Source organism: Xyrauchen texanus, chromosome 18 (genome assembly GCF_025860055.1).
Source record: "Xyrauchen texanus isolate HMW12.3.18 chromosome 18, RBS_HiC_50CHRs, whole genome shotgun sequence".
NCBI classification, from domain to species: domain Eukaryota; kingdom Metazoa; phylum Chordata; class Actinopteri; order Cypriniformes; family Catostomidae; genus Xyrauchen; species Xyrauchen texanus.
Window position 1 is genome coordinate 19,414,370 of NC_068293.1, and position 14,867 is coordinate 19,429,236.

The following is a 14,867-nucleotide window of genomic DNA, read 5'->3' on the forward strand; positions in this document are numbered from 1 at the left end:
TTGTTTCAAGGACCTCTGGGTTATATGCACAATGAAAGAAGGCTACAGACTGCAATTACGTTATCTCTAAGCTTTCAACCCAAGATTACTAAGATTTGAGAACCATCTCGGTCCTTTATACTTTCTCAGGAGATTGGTTCCCTCCTGGAAAAGGGAGCAATAGAGAAAAGATGCCTCCTACCTAAAATATACCTACTTTCACATTCCGACAGCACCAGAGCAGAGAAGTTTCCTTCGCTTTGCCTTCAGGGGACACATATACCAGTCCAGAGTTCTTTCATTTGGCCTGTCTCTGGCTCCAAGAATATTTACCAGATGTATGCAAGCAGTACTGATCCCCTTAATGCTCTAGGGAGTGGGGATTTTGCCATATCTGGATAATTGGCTAGTGTGTGCCCCTTCAGCGGAACAGGCCATATATGGAAGCACTGTGCCTCACAGTAAACAGAGAGAAAATCAATCTGACACCCTCAATGATGCAATGATGCCAATTCATAGGAATGATAATTGACTATCAGTCAATGATGACCTCACTGCCACTGGACCATGATCAAATGATTATTACACTGATCAGGAGACTGAGACTGGGATAACAAGTACCCTACTTAACCCTGCTGCCTCTGGAGACCCTTGCAGATGTGGTTGACAGCTCTGCTTTTAAATCTGGTGCGTCACATACATACTTTGGTGTGCATCTCTCAGAAGTGCTGGGCTGCTCTTTAAAGATGGTAATCGAGAAACTTCCTTTAATCCGGAGTGACCATGGGACAACTCCCATCATGCAGGGATGTAATTGCAACAGTATGTCCAAATCCGGCTGGGATGCAGTGTGGCATCACAGAGGTGTTTGGGGTGAATGGTCAGATCATACTGCACAGAAGCATATAAATATGCTTGTGTTGGCGGCAGTTTGGCTGGGACTAAAAAATATCCTCCCTGTCCTACAGGGTCATCATGTACTTGTGCACACAGATAACCTGTGTACCGTCTTCCATATAAATCACTACAGGGGGTTCCACATCATAAGCTCTGCTTGCTCTCAGACTGAAGCTCTGGAAATGGGCTTACCCCAGGTTGCACTCCTTAAGTGCAATGCACCTAGCAAGGGTGAGGAACAGCACAGCGGTCACCCTATCCCACAATGCACTGAAGACTGCATCCAGATGTTGTAAAGAGCATTTGGTAGACATTCTGCAAGGCATAGGTAGAGCTGTTTGCCTCCGCAGATACAATTCACTGACATCTATGGATCTCAGAACAGGACCAAGACAGCCCACTAGGTCAGGATGCATTCCCACACAACTGGCCAGACCTATAGTATGCTTTCCCACCAATCCCTCTCATCCATGCACTTCTAGACAGAGTCCAGAGCGAGAGACACCACATTCTCCTGGTGGCTCCATGGAAGCCAACATGGACATGGTTTCCCCTTCTGCTGTCATTCCTACAGGGGACTCCGTTGGAGATCCCTCCGTGGAAGCACCTCCTATCAGAGTTGAGAGGGCAGATATGGCACCCTTGGCCAGAGGTTCTCCAGCTGTGGGCATAGCCCTTAGGACCAGTGCCAGTCTAGAATCGTGCACTCCAGAGGTTAGACACACTATTTTGAACACAAGGGCCCCTTCCACCCATGCAATGTATGATAACTGGTGGAAGGTATTTCAGGATTGGTGTAAGGACCACCAGTTCCTAACTTCCTGCTCAATCGAGTCAGTGCTTGCAATCTTGCAATCACTGTTTGAATCAGGGAGGTCAACATCCACTATTAGGGTATCCGTAGCAGCGTTCTCTAGTCACAGAAGCTTCATGGAGGGGTCTCACTAGGCTCACATCAGCCGGTAGCTGCTTTTCTCAAAGGAGGGCAAGACCACCACCATGGGATCTCCCCCTAGCCCTGGACTTTCTCTGTGGGGCCCCCTTTGAGCCCCTTGACCAAGCCTTCAGCAATTCTGTCTCAGGAGTAAAGGTTGTACTTGAACCACTCCTCATGACATTTTGGGTACACGTCAGCCCTGGTGGTCAGGAAGTACAAAATATACATTAATGCTAGTTATGTGTGTAATTGAGGTTATGTGAGTAGTGGATGACCACTAGGGAGAAGAGACCAAGTAATTTTTATTTGTATAGCTCCTTTCACAACACACATCGTTTCAAAGCAGCTTTACAGAAGATCAGGCATTAACAAAAAATAAAACTGTAATATCTACAATGTCTATTCATCCTGTATTAACTGCAGAAGTTCACATAGATGCAATTGTCCATGTTAATTGGCTGATGAAGGCTTTTGTTGGCAATGGATAATCTATGTATTCCATTTAAATAGTGTAGTCCATCAATAGACCAAGGTGATGCAGGCAGAGATCAGTGAGGTGCATCGCAGTTCAACCTGGCAGCCCTAATTTCGGTGAGGTTCGGTGCAGTACATTTTAAGTCCAAGGTTCAGACAATGCCATATGAAGTATCCCATGTCTTATGGTTGGAGTAGGTCCATCATCTATGTTTTGCTGCTGTTTTTGTATTGTTTTTTGTATTGTTGTGCACTGGAAGCTCCTGTCACCAAGACAAATTCCTTGTATTTGCTAGCTTACTTGGCAATAAAGCTGATTCTGATTCTAATAGACTGAAGTGCTGTTTGGCTGCATTTAGTCAGCATCACAATTCACATTCCTCAGTATCTGAGGAAGTCTGTTGTGTGAAGCCCTGCATTATAACATTTGTGATGTCATACACAGGGGTCACAGAGTGATCTTTTTGGTATATAGCTCTCGATCTGCTGGAATCGCAGGAGAACATCCACTCTGAAGCACCGCCCAGTCTAGAATCGTGCATTCCAGAGGTTAGACACACTATTTTACCTTTAATTACCTAAAATTACCTTTTGAGGCTTTCCCTCCTTGTGGAGGGTGTCAATGATGGTTTTCTGCAAACTGTCAGGTCAGCAGTCTTCCCCATGATTGTGAATTCAACTGAACCAGACTGAGAGACCATTTAAAGGCTCAGGAACCCTTTGCAGGTGTTTAGCTGATTAGAGTGTGACACTTTGAGCCTACAATGCTGAACCTTTTCACAATATTCTAATTTTCTGAGATTCTGAATTTGGGGTTTTCATAAGCTGTAAGCCATAATCATCAAAATTATATCAAATAAAGGCTTGAAATATCTTACTTTGCTTGTAATGAGTCTATATAATATATTATTTTCACCTTTTAAGTTGAATTACTGAAATTAATGAACTTTTGCACGATATTCCTATTTTTCGAGTTTCACCTGTATGCGCACTGTTTCCACACAGAATTCCTTGCATACAATTTTAAAGGTGATGAGGACGCATCCCAAATGAAGTGTGCTGACTTCAACAACACCATGTGGCTGGAATACAAACAACGCTCCAAGCTGCAGGTTCAGTACATGCTCCTGACACGAAAGAATGCAGACAGTGCAAGCCTCTTTTCACAAGAGTGCCTCAATCACAACAAGAAACACACCACTTACTTCAAGACATCACTCCCCACTAAAGTCATCGTTCATGGATACAGATGAAACATCTTTGGCAATAGGAAAGCATTCACTGCGAATAATCCTTTACACAGAACTCATTATTTACTACTGTCTCGCCCTCTCTTTTAGGGCTCTGGGCAGTAAGCCCTCTTGGGTGAGTGGCTTAGCACAGGCGCTACTGCATGAAGAGGATGTGAACGTTTTGGTGGTGGACTGGGTCTATGAAGCATCCTTTGCTTATAACCGGGTAGTAGAGAACTACAAGGAGGTGGCAGTGCAGATTTCAGTTCTCATTAATCAACTTATGGTTAGAGTCATTGCTTTGATTAATTTCCAAACCTTTCTGTTGATTTCATTGTGGTATTAGAATACTTGACCACCAGTGTTGAATAAAGTATCCATTTGTTATACATAAGTAAAAGTAAAGATACATTCATGAAAATTGACTCAAATAAGTTAAAGTAGCTTGAAAGAAAAATACTTAAGTAAAAGTATTAAAGTAACAGATTTTAAATTTACTTCAATAAATTTACTTATTTGATTATTGTATCAAATGTACAATAATCAAATAAATTACAAAACTAATTAAACCCATGGCAAGTTATTTGATTGGTGGTGCATCATTTACTCACTCTCATGCCATAGATGGTATGCTTTTTTTCTTCTGCTGAACACAAAGATTTTTAGAAAAATATCTCTGCTCTGTAGGTCCATACAACACAAGTGAATGGTGACCAGTAATTTTAAAATCCAAAAAGGAGATAAAGACAACATTAAACTAATCTATATGACTAGTGGTTTAATCAATGTCTTCTGAAGAGATCCATTTGGTTGAGGGTGAGAACAGACCAAAATATGACTCATTTTTCACTATGCATGTTGCCATTGCAGTCTTAAGGCACAATCATGATTTCAAGCTCGATTACACATCCTAGTGCTTCACGCATGTGCTGAGCACTAAATGGCACTATAGGAAGTGTAATTGAACTTGAAATCATGATCGCCAGGGAGAATGCTGTCAAAATGTACAGTGAAAAAGGAGTTATATATTTTGGTCTGTTCTCACCCAAAACCAACTAGATTGCTTCAGAAGACATTGATTAAACCTCTGGAGTCTTATGGATTACATTTAAGCACCCTTTAATTGCTTTTCAGAGCTTCAAATGTCTGGTCACCATTCACTTACAGTATATTAAAAGGACCTACAGAACAGAGATATTCTTTTAAAAAAACCATTGTGTGCATGTTCTGCAGAACAAAAAAGTAATATCTGAGATGGGATGAGGGTAAGAAAATTATTTATTTTAATGTTTCAGTGAACTATCCCTTTAATAAAGCATTCAAGTCATGTCAGAATGATCATATTTTTATGAGATTAGTGTACATCAACACCACCACAAAATTGTAAATCCAGTGAGATTGTCTTGGATTGCCAATTTGATGGAGATGGAGGCATGTCATTTTAAGAAATATGTCAAAAAACAAATTCAAACTTACATGAGCAGTTTCTTGTCTTCCCCAGTGGAAAGAGACAATAGAACACATTATTGAGTGTGTGCTTTAATTGTGATTTTGATTCAGATTTGTGATTCACAAAACTAATCATTCAGAATGCTTTTTGAATCTTTTTCATTGGTTCAATGGTATCAAATGTAAACATTTTGACAAACGCTTCTTTCTCAAATCAGACATCACTATCGCCGATCTGCATGTATTTTTGCACGTACAGCTTGTTATTGTTTGCGGTTTTCAGTCGCAAAAGTAACGAAAGGGTCTGGAGATATTTATTGGAGGATAAGTATAATCAAGTAAATTACAAATATTGAAAAATTTTTATTAAAAATGTATTTGTACTTCGTTACTATACACCTCTGTTGACTACTAAGTAATACTGTGAGGTTTTCGATGAGCAGAATTAATCTGCTAGTTTGTTTACGGTGTTTAAAAATACAAGTAAACTCCCTGCTGAAAAGACTGGTTTGGTGCTGGTGTAGCACACGTGTCAAATAATATTGCACTTGTTACTAGTATTAACTATAGGCCAGTAGGTTCGACTATGGAGGTGTAATAAAGACAACACTGTTTAAATAATAAAGTAAATCTTTATATTTAAATAAATGACTGGAGTAATTGTTGATATTCAAAAGAAAAGAAAAAACAAAACAAATTGTCAGTTGGTTTTGTTCACTGTAAAACCACAGTTATAGGGATTCACTTCAATTCACAATAAGTGAACACTTTCACTTGACTCTTTTGTTCGTTCACTCAGTTGGGTGCACCCTCTAGGTTATAAAGATTCCTAGAACACTTCACTTTCAATATAAATACAACCCCCTAACATTGATAAATATTCACAATTGAAAAATTGGACAGTTCACTAAATCACATTCAAAAACATAACAAAAATGAACAAAATGCAAAACAACAGTTCAGAAGAAAACAATTCACATAGATCAGTTCAAAGGACTCGTTTGAACTGTTCAGTTCAAAAGGCTGAGTTGGAAAAGTTCACTTCAAATTCGTTTAGAAGAATTTGATTCAAAAGATTCGATTCGTTGATTCAGTTCAGAAAATCCACAGTTCCTTAGAATCGCGGAAAAGTGATTCAACAGTTCCAGAGATCGTTTTGCACAGGGAAACAAAATACTCTGAGCAGTCTTTCCAAAATAAAGCTCAGTCCCGTTAAGGAAAAAAAACTAACAGGCAATCAGAACTTTCCTACCCAATTCCACAGGTGTTGGATTAACTCAAATCTCGCATCAATCAACGTTCATCTCGCTGGGAAGGCTCGCCATCTTAAATCGTAACGCTGAAATGAACGCCGTTTCAGCGTAGGATAAAGACCTGACCAAATCCAAGGAAAATATATCATATAAATGTCTATTATTCAGTCCTCTCTGACGATCTTAACTTTTACACAAAGTTACGCTGCTGCTCGTCTCACAGTCACACAGAGAAAAGAAAATGGATTCCCCCATACAGCAACTAACGTGGTGGGGCGGGACTTCAACATAAACCTCATGTAATTGGACAAATCAATAAAATGTCAATCATCACACTGACATGCATTTCTTTTTGATTTTATATTTTTTCCTACACTTTTCACCCATTTCTGAATAGGTTATTATTTTAACAACTAATTAATTCCTTTTTATAATTAATTCTTCAAATTATACAGGGTTACACTGGTCTAGCTGGTGGATCAGCTTAGTCAAGATCTTTGTCAGCATAAATGCTGGTCAGCCAGCACAGCTGTTCTAGTGTAGCTGGTAGACCCAGGACTGATTGGTTAAGTTAGTTAAGAAACCTGGTGGGTTTGCCTGTTGGCAACCAAAACACAACACATGCTGGTGATCAGAAATGCTAGTCTTCACAAAAAATAAACTTGTTCACAATGATCAATAGATATGGATATATATACAGTGAGGAAAATAAGTATTTGAACACCTGTCTATCAGCTAGAATTCTGACCCTCAAAGACCTGTTAGTCTGCCTTTAAAATGTCCACCTCCACGCCATTTATTATCCTAAATTAGATACACCTGTTTGAGGTCGTTAGCTGCATAAAGACACCTGTCCACCCCATACAATCAGTACGAATCCAACTACTAACATGGCCAAGACCAAAGAGCTGTCCAAAGACACTAGAGACAAAATTGTACACCTCCACAAGGCTGGAAAGGGCTACGGGGAAATTGCCAAGCAGCTTGGTGAAAAAAGGTCCACTGTTGGAGCAATCATTAGAAAATGGAAGAAGCTAAACATGACTGTCAATCTCCCTCGGACTGGGGCTCCATGCAAGATCTCACCTCGTGGGGTCTCAATGATCCTAAGAAAGGTGAGAAATCAGCCCAGAACTACACGGGAGGAGCTGGTCAATGACCTGAAAAGAGCTGGGACCACCGTTTCCAAGGTTACTGTTGGTAATACACTAAGACGTCATGGTTTGAAATCATGCATGGCACGGAAGGTTCGCCTGCTTAAACCAGCACATGTCAAGGCCCGTCTTAAGTTTGCCAATGACCATTTGGATGATCCAGAGGAGTCAAGGGAGAAAGTCATGTGGTCAGATGAGACCAAAATATAACTTTTTGGTCATAATTCCACTAACCGTGTTTGAAGGAAGAAGAATGATGAGTACCATCCCAAGAACACCATCCCTACTGTGAAGCATGGGGGTGGTAGCATCATGCTTTGGGGGTGTTTTTCTGCACATGGGACAGGGCGACTGCACTGTATTAAGGAGAGGATGACCGGGGCCATGTATTGCGAGATTTTGGGGAACAACCTCCTTCCCTCAGTTAGAGCATTGAAGATGGGTCGAGGCTGGGTCTTCCAACATGACAATGACCCGAAGCACACAGCCAGGATAACCAAGGAGTGGCTCTGTAAGAAGCATATCAAGGTTCTGGCATGGCCTAGCCAGTCTCCAGACCTAAACCCAATAGAGAATCTTTGGAGGGAGCTCAAACTCCGTGTTTGTCAGCGACAGCCCAGAAACCTGACTGATCTAGAGAAGATCTGTGTGGAGGAGTGGGCCAAAATCCCTCCTGCAGTGTGTGCAAATGTTTGACCTCTGTAATTGCAAACAAAGGCTACTGTACCAAATATTAACATTGATTTTCTCAGGTGTTCAAATACTTATTTGCAGCTGTATCATACAAATAAATAGTTAAAAAATCATACGTTGTGATTTCTGGATTTTTTTTTTTTAGATTATGTCTCTCACAGTGGACATGCACCTACGATGACAATTTCAGACCCCTCCATGTTTTCCAAGTGGGAGAACTTGCAAAAGAGCAGGGTGTTCAAATACTTATTTTCCTCACTGTAGAAAGCACAAAGTACAACATTTCAAAAGTACATATTTGCTGTCTTCTTTGAAGAAGGATGGAAGCACTCTGGAGTCTTTCCATTTCATTGGTGTGAGTCTGTAACCCGCACAAGAAGAGACAGTCACAATGTAGATGAAAACTGCTTTTATTAAGAGCAGGCAAAAGTACAATAGGGAAAATCCAGAAGAAGAGTAGTCAAGGGGAGCGTAAGGTCGAATCCGGGGAATCAGGATAAGGCAAAGGGGCAAATCTACAAATAGAGTGGTCGAGGAAATCGTAAGGTCGAAGCCGGGTAATCAGAATCAGAATAGCGAGTAATACTAACAGGTAGAATAAACAGGGGAGCTAGAGGAACACTAGAGCTGGCAAAGCGAAGGGGTAACTAAACAATAACCAACCCGAGTGAGACGAAAGGGTCGTGATAAATATAGGGGAACAAATGAGCGGTGCAGGTGAACCGAATAACTAGGTGATGGGACGAGTGCAGGTGTATACAATGAAGGGGTGATTGAGACGAGTGCAGGTGTATTCAATACTCTGGCGATTGGGAGCGGGCATGTGAGCCCGAGGGGGGAGATTGGGAACGAGCATGTGAGCTCGAGGAAGCAGAACGAGCGTGTGAGCTCGAGGGAGCAGAACGAGCATGTGAGCTCGAGGGAGCGGGGCGAACCGAAGGAGCGGGGTTCGTTACAGAGTCTTGGAGCACATGTTTGTGGATTTGTGGGGACCCTGTTTGAAGGCAAGCTGGGTCGAATTACAGGTAGTATATTAATACTGTATAATGCTAAAAATGTATTAAAATTCTACATGCATGTATTCTAATTTGCAATCATTTGAACCCATGGGTTATTGACAAGTTTGTCCGATATGACAAAAATTAGAAATATTTTTGAAATGTAGTTTAAAACATGTGTTGAGTTTTTAGAAATAGAATCTTTGTTTGTTTCATAAATAAAAAATAAACAAAAATGTATAGCATTTTCCAAAAAAAAAATATTATTATTATTATTTAATGACTTTAATAATGACAAATGTTGTAACCAAAAGGTATTACATACTTTCCGCACCTTGAAAACACAAGTTTTATTTCATTCTCGATCATGAAGATAATAACTCCTTAAAACAAAATTATTTTATTTTCAAGAATTTTAGCTTTTAATGATACTTTTATGTATTTATGTCTTTGAACAGAAACACGGCTATTTTTTTTTTACTTAAAAAAATAACAAAATGACTTTAAACTGAAAACATAAGCATATTGATTATAGAGGAGAATTCCAGTAATTGGTTTGTGTGAATTGCTTTTTGTTTTTTGTTTTATATTTTAATAGAAGAAAAAATTCCACGTCATTGACCCACATACAACTTATGTAATGATATTACACAAAGACTGAATGTAATGATAAACATGCCATCAGTCTTGACAAAGACAGCCTACATGACAATCTATGCTGTTAATTTTATTCTGCTGAGACCTTTGAAGATGCTTGACAAAGTTGTGAGTGGAACAAATATCATCACTGCATCCCATTGAATGAGGTTTTAGACTAATGCAGAGGCAGAGAGAGCACTCCAAATAAACATTTGTTCGGTCACACAGCCTTGAAAACAAAGCAAGATCTTATTTGACCAATTAAAATGCATTTAAGACTACTGTTTAACATGTAATCCTAAAATTAAATTGAGAAAATTTTGGTCCGATAAAAATTTATAGTAGACAGCATATCATAGTTTTTAATTTTTTTGTCCCTAGGTCTGGACCCAGCAGGCCCAATGTTCAAGAGTGCTGATCTATTTGACCGCCTAGATTCATCAGATGCCCTGTTTGTTGAGGCCATCCACACTGACTCTGACTGTAAGAGTGAATCACCTAAAAGAAAATTATATAGAACATGATCAGAACTTCTAATTTATTTAAAAACACAGTCTAATATTATCTTATGAACAGTGTGAATGGACGGCTTTTTTGACACCATGACCATCTTGATCAATCATTCAACCAAAAGAGTTCTTATTAGTATGCCACTACTATTTTCATTATGGAAGCTATTCGTGTATAACTGAGCTGTCTTAATTGTGCAGACTTTGGTACATCCATTCCTGTCGGGCACATGGACTTTTTTTTAAATGGTGGAATGGACCAAGCTGGGTGCGCACGCTCAAGGTTTGCTTCAAGTAAGTGGGTAAAAAGTGCTGACCAAAAACTGTCAAAAAATTCAATTTTATTTTGTGCTACAGAGAACTACATAAAATATATCATATTATGCAATTTACATTAGACCACAACGAAATGTACTTTGCTACCTAGTTTCCAGTGTATGGCTATGTCATTTGTGACCACATGAGGGCATTGCATGTTTACATGAGTGCCCTGAACAACTCCTGTCTGCTGGTTGGTTTACCCTGCTCCAGTTATGAGGAATTCCTGGCAGGAAAGTGCATCAGCTGTAAAGGCCCCTTCAATGGCACATGCCCACAAATAGGTAATGATGAGTAAGAAGAACAACTAAAAGTTGTATTTATTTATTTATTATTTATTTACATATTTGAGCATGTTAGTGAACACAAATAAGCAGAGCTTTAAAAAAAATTATTGATACGCCTATTCAGTTAAAGTATGTAGCCAAACACTTGATTGAAAGGAAAGATGTTTAATTGTACCAAAGTATTTAGAAGTTGCAGCACTTGCTAATTTCTTATTATGATTATTGTTATAAACTTTTAAAGGTTTTGAAATTGACTGATGAAATAGGTAATTGAAAATGCTAAAGACTAGTAAACACTAAAATAATGAACAAAAACTACAGATATTGAAAGATTTTAATTTTATTTTCATTCAGATTTTCCTTTTTAGATTTCATTTTATTTTTTGATGCACAAACTTGCAACCTGGTTAATAACTATGTGCAGGACAGAGCACATGTTCAGAAAACCAGTTACCTGAAATTATTATTGTTGCAGCTGCTTATATAGTTGCTTGAAATTTGAGTATAGTTGTTAGACTGATCTTTAATTGTATCCAAACTTGAGTGATACAACTAAACTTCTCCCTGCTGAAAAGACCATATACAGCTATTTTATCCTGGTTTGGTGCTGGTCTAGCTGGTGGATCAGCTTAGCCAAGCGCTTTGTCAGCATAAATGCTGGTCAGCCAGCACTGCTGTTCTAGTGTAGCTGGTAGACCACGGACTGATTGGTTAAGTTAGTTAAGAAACCTGGTGGGTTTGCCTGTTGGCAACCAAAACACAACACATGCTGGTGTTCAGAAATGCTAGTCTTCACAAAAAATAAACTTGTTCACAATGATCAATAGATATGTATATATATATATAGAAAGCATAAAGTACAACATTTCAAAAGTACATATTTGCTGTCTTCTTTGAAGACATCAGCCATGGTTAATTAAAACACAAAGCTTTAAGTCCAAGACTCATAATTGAATCATAAGGACAAATTACTGTAGTTATAACCAATAACATGTTGTAAAGAATATATCAAAATAAACATTGCTAGTTGAGCATGTACTAGGTGAATTAATCTTATCTTGAATGGGTTTGACTTTGCTGTTGTAGTTCATTTAAAGGGATAGTTCACCCAGAAATGAAAATTCTCTCATATGTTAACTCTCATGCCATCCCAGATTTGTATGACTTACTTTCTTCTGCAGAACTCAAATTAAGATTTTTTAGAAGAATATCTCAGCTCTGTAGGTCCATACAATATGAGTGAATAGGAATAAAAAAAAAAAAATTAAAGCTCCAATATGCATATGAATTCAGCATAAATGTAATCCATAAGACTCCAGTGGTTAAATCTGCAGTGGATATAAAAAGTCTACACGCTGCTGTTAAAACAGCAGGTTTTTGTGATGTAACAAAATAAACAAAAATAAATCATATCAGACTTTTTGCACCTTTAATGTAAATTAAAGGTTGTTCTAAGTTTTTTTTTTTTTTAATCTGAAATGTGTCACTTTGGTCATTTTTACATTAAAGGTGCAAAAATTCTGATACGATTTATTTTTGTTTAATTCTTTACATCACAAAAACCTGCTGTTTTAACAGGGCGTGTAGACTTTTTATATACACTGTATATCTTCAGAAGCAATATAATAGGTATGGTTGAGAAACAGATAAATATTTAAATCTTTTTACTAAATTTTGACTATAAATTCTCCTCCTTGCCCAGTAAGTGGCGATATGCACAAAGAACGTGAATCGCCAAAAACAAAATAAAAAGAACGTGAAAGTAGAGATTGATAGTAAAAAAGGACTTTAATATTGATCTGTTTCTCCCCCACACCTATCATATTGCTTCTGAAGACATGGATTTATACACTGGAGTCATTTGGATTACTTTTATGCTGCCTTTCTGTGCTTTGGGAGCTTCAAATGTTTGGTATCCAGTCACTTGCATTGTATAGACATGCAGAGCTGAAATATTTTCTAAAAATCTTTGTTTGTTTTCAGCAGAAGAAAGTCATACACATCTGGGATGGCATTAGGGTGAGTAAATTAGATTTTTGGGTGAACTATCCCTTTAAGTTAAGGTGTTCAGTCACCCTTGACTTTTCCAAAGTGTGCTTGAGTACCTTGCCGTAGCTGTTCAAATTTTATCACTTGAAGCTGAATTTGTAACAAACTGATAACATTCTATACGACACATCCCTTTGATGTATCGTGGGACAGCTCAAGTATGGTCCTTCAAGTCTGTGTCTTTGTGTGTGTATTTTAGGCTTGTTAAAGAACAATGGGATAACAGTGTCTCCCCTGCCAAATCAAGAGAAAGTCTTCCTCCTGACCACTGATGCACCCCCGTATTGTGGTGTGTATTTCTTTAAGTGTTTATAATACCGGTCAAAGGTTTTGAAAGACTTACTCATTCTTTTTCACATTTTAGAATAATAGTAAAGTCATCAAAACTATGGAATAACATAAATGGAACTATGAGAATTATGTTGTGACTAATCAAAATCCAAAATAAATAAAAACGGTGTTATATTTTAGCATCTTCATAGTAGTCACCCTTTGCCTAGTTGAGATTTTCTCAACCATATTCTTGAGGTATCACCCTGGGATGCTTTTTAAACAGTATTGAAGGAGTTCCCATCTATGTTGGGCACTTATTGGCCGCTTTTCTTTATTATTTGGTCCAAGTCATCCATTTCAAAAACTTTTATTTTTACATAAAATTTTCGTTATATTATGAAATAAATTAATATGGTGGCACAATTATATTTTTGTCTATACAACTAATTTCAAACATTTAAGCTTACGCCTTCAGATCAAAAGATATTTAAGATCATGAGAAACATTTCAGTCAAGTGTTTCAAAACTTTTGACCGGTAGTGTATATTGTTATTTATACAACAGTTAGTTCCGGTTCCTAATCTAATGGGACAAGTTGCATTCCAAGAGTGTTGATATTTAGTATAACAGCACTGGGATCTTTTACTGTTTGTATCACTTTGCTTGTCTGTGTTTGTGGCACTCCATGTAGGTTGACTGTCTGTGGGTTGTTGATAATCCATGTGAAATCCTTGGAAATATTTGGATCACTATACTAAATGGTTAAATGGAATGTGTCAATCAAAATGTGTTATTAGAAATACAGCATTAGATTTACAGCCAAGTAAGCAAAAACAAAATACAGTATATTTTTTTTATTTAAACAAAAAGGGAACATGTCTATCTCATCATCTTCCTCAGCCCATCACATCCTTGTGGAGTTGAAGGTTTCCCTTTAGATAAGACTGCTGAAGTTCAGCTCATCCTGATCTCTGTGGGATACCCTGAAACAGAGCTTAAACTCAAGCTGTAAGTTTTACCAGCAACTCATTTCAATTACGTATTTTCTGTGGAATTAATTATGGATTAATTGGTGAAATGATTGTGTGCCATAATCTGTTCATTTATTGCACACCTTATATTCATTCATGTGTGTGAACATGTTTGTTAGTTGGGAAAATGTATATTGATTACTATATATTACTAGATTAGTAATATATAGTCAAATATTTCTGTATTACTTCTATATTTCAGAAATACAGATGAAACTGAGCACAAAAGTGTGACTGGACACCCCGAGTGGCTGTGTAAAATTGACTCGATGCAGCTGAAAAATACCGGAACGCGATTCTACAGACAAGGCAACATCCACTTCGAGTACATCTGCATCTCTGAATTCCCTCAAAACAGGTAAAAGTAGTTTTACCTTTTGTCCTTGAAAATCCCTTTCATCTTTCTGAATGCTCAGACCTATTATACAATATTTAGAATGGAATGGAGGGTGCATGCACTATGTGTTCCAATATTTGTGTTTTATGTGCAGAGGGATGGATCCAATATGTGTGAAGAACATTCATTTTGGAAGGGGAGTACCATGGTCACATGACTTTGTCCAGGTGTGCTAAATTATTAGATTTCTAATACACCACATAAGATCTCTTTAAGAGAGCTGATGCATTAATCAGGTAACCAGCTTTTAAAGCTTGTATGCTGAATATTGCTTTATATTATATAATAGTTTAGTGAG

The 14,867-nt window shown here is 38.0% G+C and overlaps 1 pseudogene; it reads left to right on the forward strand.

The window, feature by feature from the left end:
* The first annotated feature begins 762 nt into the window (after nucleotides 1–762).
* LOC127658792 (phospholipase A1 member A-like) lies at nucleotides 763–14,772 on the forward strand (annotated as a pseudogene).
* The last annotated feature ends 95 nt before the right edge of the window (nucleotides 14,773–14,867 follow it).